Genomic DNA, 7300 nt, shown 5'->3' with positions numbered 1-7300 from the left:
ACCACAACCACAGGCGGCACCAAAACCGGAGCCATCACATCTTCCTGCTGGCCAATACAGCATGGAGCCGTGGGGTGGACATTGACGGGGCCAAGAAGAGCACCAGGACAGCAGGGCCAGGGCAGAACCATGCTGTCATTAACTGTGGGGGCCTCCGAAATTGTTTTTCTGGTGGACACGGGAGCCACATGGTCAGCCATCAACACAGTATTACCTGCACATCTGATGAGCGAACACACTGTGCAAGTAAGGGGCTTTTCGGGGAAATCTATATCACTGCCAAAAACAAGACATTTGCCAGTCAGTACTGGTACACAGACTGTGTCACATTCATTTTTAATTCCACCACAAGCACCCTTGAACATTTGTGGTAGAGACTTGTTGACTATTTTATGCCAACCAGATGGGATCACATTTACGTGGTTGGACGGACTCAAAACTGTGGCAGTGGTGGGGTACACTGACGGTATGTACCTGATGAGACCTCAACAGGATGAGTCGATAGACATTTCCTGGGCTTTAGTGACTGAACAGACGGACCCGTCACCACGACTCATTGCCTTGTTCCACCACTGGTCGACTTGGATTACAGCCATGGCACCCTACGTTCCTCCGCCCGACCCATTCCATGTCACTCTGTTTTATGATGTAGGGGGAGATTTAACTTATTATGAATATTTTCAAACAGAATTAGAAGGCATACAGTGGTCGGTTAATACCACAGGGATTTATGTGGGTCTTGAAGGGGTGGCATGTCCTGTTTCACTAACACCACAACAACATTGTTGGTATAAACTGTCTGACACGGCGGCACCACACATTTCACTAGCTGTCGATCAGAGACACAAGGCCAAGCAGTTGGGCCCTATGGTAAAAAGAGCAAATGAGGCCACGGATTGGGTCAGGACACAGCTGCTTGGTCTCATGTTTTCGCAGTTCACACAGACATATCAAATCACTGATAACTCACCAATCTTAGTCACATTGCACCATTAATTGCTGCCTAGACACCATGGTTGTGAGGACTGTGATTATCTACAGATGGAGTCGGAACAGGCGTTTATAGACGTTAAACAAGCCTTATCCGTTGCAGTTGACTTGGCCAGACCTGACTATTCATTACCTTTTTACATGGATGTTTCTGAAACAGACACTGTGATAAATGGTGTACTGTTTCAGAAAAAGGGGGATGGTAGAGCAGTACTAATGTATTTAAGTGTCCCATTGGACCTTATAGAGAGGAGACAATCAAAGTGCACAAGACATGTAGCAGGACTGACTAAATTAGTTCAGAAAACAGCACATTTAGTAGCAGGATATCCATTGCGCATTCTAACCACACATGGAGTAGTAGCGTACATAAACTCACAGATGTTCACACTCACTACATTGAGACAGAGACACATTTACAAAGCATTGACTGCACCCAACATCACCTACACACGAAGGAGTTAATATGGCAGATGGGATGTTGGAAGGTCCACCACATGAATGCGAGGAACAGGTGGAAAGGCAAGGAAAAGTAAGACCAGACTTACAAGCCACACCCATTCCAGGGTCATGGAATTTATGGACGGATGGGTGTGGGTACAGGGCAGATACAGGTGAAGTCAGAGCAGGATACGCAGTAGTTCAGGAAGCGAAGGGGGAAACACAAGAGTTTCAGACAGTTATTGCAGACGAAGTGAAACAAAACCCATCGGCGCAGAAGGCAGAACTGCTAGCAGTAATTTCAGCATTAGAAGTGGCACATATAGGAAAACAACAAAACACTGGAAAATCTAAAACAATGGTGGCACCCATACATGTCAGCATTAGTGGTTGATTACATCACTAAATGTCAGATTTGTAACACTCAGAATGTAACAAAAGCATTTAAACTAGCTCCAGGAAGGTTTCCATTGCCAGATTCTCATGGATATGAGATTCAAATGGATTACACAGATATGATTGACCCCATTAGGAGATATAGATATCTCCTGGTCGTTGTAGATAGATTCTCGGGGTGGGTAGAGGCACTCCCCACTCTGAGGGAAGATGTAAAATCAGTCTGTAAGTTTCTGATTAATTGTTGGATTACGGACCATGGGTTTCCTAGGAAAATTTTTTTTTATTTTTTATTTTTTATATTTTTTCAGATAACGGGAGTCATTACATGAGCAAAACACTGCAGTGGGTGGAGCAGTCGTTGGGGCTGCGCCATAGCTATGGTTGTGTGTATCATCCTGCCTCACAAGGTCAGGTGGAGAGGATGAATTAAAATTTGAAATCTAAATTAGCAAAAATCAAACTGGCCACGGGCATGAATTGGCTTGATGCCCTTCCAATTGTTTTAATTAGTGTCCGTAGTTCAGTGAACAGAAATACAGGGTTAAATCCTTTTGAATTAGGGAGGGGCATCCCTTTTTAAGGCCCCTCCAGCGCGCTTGCGTCCCCCCAGAAACTACCTCAAGCAGAGTACCGACAGCTATATGAAGAACTAAAAGCTGTTTGTAAAGATTTCTCTATACAGGTGCAGGAAAGGAGAGAAAGAGAAGAAACAGAGGAGAAGGATCCAGAAGTCACAGTCTCACCCTGGGTCCTCCTGAAGGTTATCAAGCGGAAGTGGTACGAACCTCGCTGGACAGGACCCTACCAGGTGACAGAGAGAACCAGTTGTGCAGTCCGGCTGAAGGGTAAAGGCTTATAGTGGTACCACCTCACACAGTGCAGAGCCGCACCGACACCTAACATCAAACATTCACTGAAGGAAAACAACACCTCAGAAGAGGCTGATCAAGCAGCCTCAACCAACATAGGGGCAGAATAATCCCCTGAGGCAGGGGCACGACAAGGAAAGTCTATCCTTGCCCCCAGCGCAGATCCCTACCAACGGATGAAGAATACACTTTAACACATACACATATAGGGCTCATTGTAATCTCTTAGTCCAGAGAGTGAGTGGTAGGACAGAGGTGTCCACTCCTAACAGGAGTGGTGTAATTGCCCGCTACCACCACAATCTGCCATCACGCTCTACCTAAGTAACTCGCCAAACCGGGGGTGACCTAGGCAGACCAATTTAACATTAATTGCTTACCATTTATCTAAATGTATTGACCTGTCAGTTGGACAGGTCAAAAGGGGGAATTGTTGTGAAAAATAATTTTATTACTTTGTATTAGTGGACAAATATCATTGAATGATGATTAGTTAAAATTAGAAAGTATAATTACATATTCATTGTATGAAACCTTGTATTCATATGAATGATTAACCAGTATTTTAACCATGCATTTAAACAGTTTAGAATCTGCACACTAACTGACATGCTGACTCAGTGTTTACACCTTTCTAATTTCTTAGATCTTTAACAGATCTGCACTCAGGCTTTTAGCATAAATTACAACTGTTAGCCAAAAGGGGGAGTTGAACTTTAGGGCACCTCAGTGACCTTAAAGTCCATTACTGACCCCTCATAATCTTGGTGACAGAAAAGGAATGTGGGTAATAAAACCTACAGAGTCAGAAGGGCAGGATGAGTGTTTTGGGGTCATAGGTGCATGGGAAACATGCACGCAGAAACCTGAGTACTAACATGTCTAATTATGCATATTAATATATGTTAATCAGCCAGAAACGCCTTGTTAGCAGGGTATACGTCATATCAGGTATAAAAACTGTGGAGTCAGATGGGCAGGTCAGAACTTTGCGTGGAAGGGCACTAGGTTGCGTTTCTTATGTATTAGTTCTCCTGGTACCAGTATTGAAATAAATACTTTGGTTTGCTTTGAACTTCACTCGACTGGTTTTTGTGAAACTTCCGGAACGAGCACGCCTCCCTCAGGAGAGAGGGTGTATTTTGGATCTTTTGGAGATCTTCTAAATTTTAATTACTTTGGGAACGGTCCAAAAAGAACATTTAATTCTTCAGAAGTCAAAATGTTCTAACACTATACAGTTCAAGCAAAAGAACTATCTGTTTAAATATTATGAAAGAGAAAATTATATCAGGGCTATTCAGCGCGTAAATGCGTTATATTCTGCAAAAGCGGAATCTCAAAGCCGAATACACACGCTTCCTGCACTCAGAGTCATGAACAACGTTCAGGGCACTGAGTTGTCACTCAAAACTCATTAGCCAATGGGAAGGCACCACTGAGAAGTCCCGCCCACGAGAGAGCTTTGTGCCAAAACTTCTCCAACTGCTCGCAAAACTCAGGGATCAGGCGCACAAAACTCAGAGAGCATGCGCACAAAACTCAGAGAGCACGCGCAGAACTCAGAGCTCACGCACTAAAACCATTGAGCACAAAGGTCAGAGCTGGATATTTTGTTTGAAAATTATAAGATTTACATTTGAGATTAATTTTTTTGGCACAAATCTGATTCCATAAAATTTGCCCTGAACGAGGACTTCCAGGCTGCATCCCGCCCACTAAGTTTCAACCAATGAGATAAGAGCTTCACGAAAATGCACCGCCTTCAGCATCAACCAATGAGATTAGATTTATCATGAAACGGGGCTGAAATTCAAGATAATTTCATTGCGTTTCAACTGCTGCCTCGTTTCCGCTGGTTTGAAGCTTTTTTTTCGGTGAGTGTGCAGCTACATTACTTACACACACTTAAGATTATCTGCAATATAAGATGTTATTTTTCGCGATGTAACTAGACTGCAGCTATCCAAAACATACACAGTTAGCTTGCTAGAATCTAATGGCAAGTTAGCTAAATATTCTTAAAGTATTAATGCAGTGTTTTTTAAATACTGAGAGGGGAAACTTGATTTGTTACAATGGGTCACTGTATTGCATTTCATTTTTGCCTTGATATATCAACATACACGTGTCTAAAATTGAATATGTGCTAGCCTCAAAAAGTAAGACAAAGTAAATAAACTAAGAATGATCTTATATTGAGGAAAATTTGTAAAATGTAAAATTCCATTATCTTCAGAAGCTGATAGGAATGACTTGCCAGTGATTGTGACAACCTACCAGGCTGATTAGAAAACCAGGGATTATTTTACTATATATCCCAAGCTCAAAGGAAAACTTAGCTCCCCCCAGACTGATTAGAAAACCAATCATTGTTTGACTAAACCTCCCATGCTGATAGTATCAAATCAAATCAAATCAAATTTATTTATATAGCGCTTTTCACAACTGATGTTGTCACAAAGCAGCTTCACAGAATTCCAGTAAGACAAGATTTGACATGAAATGTAAAGACAAATGTAAAACCCTCAAGTGAGCAAGCCAGGGGCGACAGTGGCAAGGAAAAACTCCCCCAGCTGAGGAAGAAACCTTGGGAGGAACCAAGGCTCACAAGGGGTGACCCATCCTCCTCTGGTCAATCTACTGGTGATGATAGTTAGTAGTCCATGAGAACTTCAGTGTAGGGACAGCTTCAAGGCACTTGGTGGTTGCTGGAGCGTGGGCAGCTGGTCTGAAGCGTGGAGGAGGATCTCGACAGTCATCCATCAGTGTCCAGACAGACAGGTGGGCAGTCGTTTACTCGGAAAGATGTAAAGGGATGGAATTAGTTTTGAACTGTTTTGTGTTTGTAAAGTAGAAAATATGAAAATTTCCAGAGTGTGGCTAATGACTCCGGCAGATCTGACTATGACAGCATTAACTAAAAGGAGAGAACCAGAAGGACACACAGACACGGGAGCATCCTGAAACACTGGCATCCCTCCGCTCCACCGTCAACAAACCTGAGTGATCGCGAGAAGCGGTGGGACGACAGCACCAGCGTCTCAGTATACTATAATTCCCTGTGTCCATGGACCCCCCGGATCTGCCGCCTTTATCTATGGGGGAGCATTAGCTACCAAATGATAAACTAAACAAATGAGTTTTTAGCCTACATTTGAAGATTGCGACTGTGTCTGAGTCCCGAACATTTTTTGGAAGATCATTCCAGAGTTGGGGGGCTTTATAAGAAAAGGCTCTTCCCCCAGCTGAGGCCTTCTGAATTCTGGGAACATTTAAAAATCCAGTATTCTGTGATCTGAGTGAACGTGGAGGCTCATAATAGGAAATTGTATCTTGAAGATATTCAGGAGCAAGCCCATGTAGAGCTTTATATGTTAATAACAAAATTTTGTAGTCAATGCGGAATTTAACAGGCAGCCAATGAAGTGATGATAAAACTGGGCTGATATGTTCAAATTTTCTAGTTTTAGTGAGGACCCTAGCTGCAGCATTTTGAACTAGTTGAAGTTTTCTTAAATTGCTGCTGGTGCATCCTGACAGTAGTGCGTTACAGTAGTCAAGCCTTGAAGTAATAAAGGCATGTACTAATGTTTCTGCGTCCTGGAGGGATAAGGCATTTCTAATCTTAGCAATATTGCGAAGATGTAAAAAAGCTGTCCTAGTGATACTACCTATGTGTTGATCAAATGATAAATCCGGGTCAATTATGACACCAAGATTTTTTGCTGCTGAACCAGGTTTAACTGGAAAGTTAGCTAGATCTAAAATTAAATCTGATAATTTATTTCTTGTCACTTTTGGACCCAAAAGCAGGACCTCTGTTTTGTTGCTGTTTAGAAGGAGGAAGTTACGCAACATCCAGCCTTTCACGTCTTTTACACAGTCCTCTATTTTCTTTAATCTGTGTTTGTCATCGGGCTTGGCTGAAATATACAATTGTGTGTCGTCTGCGTAACAGTGAAAGTTAATGTCATGGTTTCTTATAACTGTGCCTAGCGGTAACATGTATAATGTAAATAATAATGGTCCTAAAATAGAGCCTTGTGGAATTCCAAATCTTACTTTAGAATAATTTGAATTTAGATTGTTTACTTTTACGAATTGATAACGTTCCGTTAAGTAAGATTTGAACCATAATAGGGCTGTCCCTGTGATTCCAACCATGTTTTCTAACCTTTCTATGAGAATATTGTGGTCTATTGTATCGAAGGCTGCGCTTAGGTCAAGAAGCACCAACAGGGATACGTGGCCTTGATCAGAGGCAAGAAGAAGATCATTTGTTATCTTGACTAGAGCTGTCTCTGTACTATGATGTTGCCTGAATCCAGATTGGAATTTTTCATATATATGATTCTTATGTAGATATGAACTAAGTTGTTGGGCCACAGCTCTTTCTAAGATCTTAGACAGAAATGGCAAATTAGAAATAGGCCTGTAATTAGACAGTGTACTAGCATCAAGATTTGGTTTCTTGATCATAGGTTTAATAACTGCTAGTTTAAAAGCTTTGGGTACATGGCCCAGACTAAGCGATGAGTTTACTATAGTTAAAAGAGGATCAATAATAGCTGGTAGTACTTCTTTGAGCAACTTTGTGG

This window comes from Hoplias malabaricus, chromosome 3, assembly GCF_029633855.1.
Source record: "Hoplias malabaricus isolate fHopMal1 chromosome 3, fHopMal1.hap1, whole genome shotgun sequence".
Taxonomy (NCBI): Eukaryota; Metazoa; Chordata; class Actinopteri; order Characiformes; family Erythrinidae; genus Hoplias; species Hoplias malabaricus.
Note: the sequence above shows the minus strand (reverse complement) of the source record.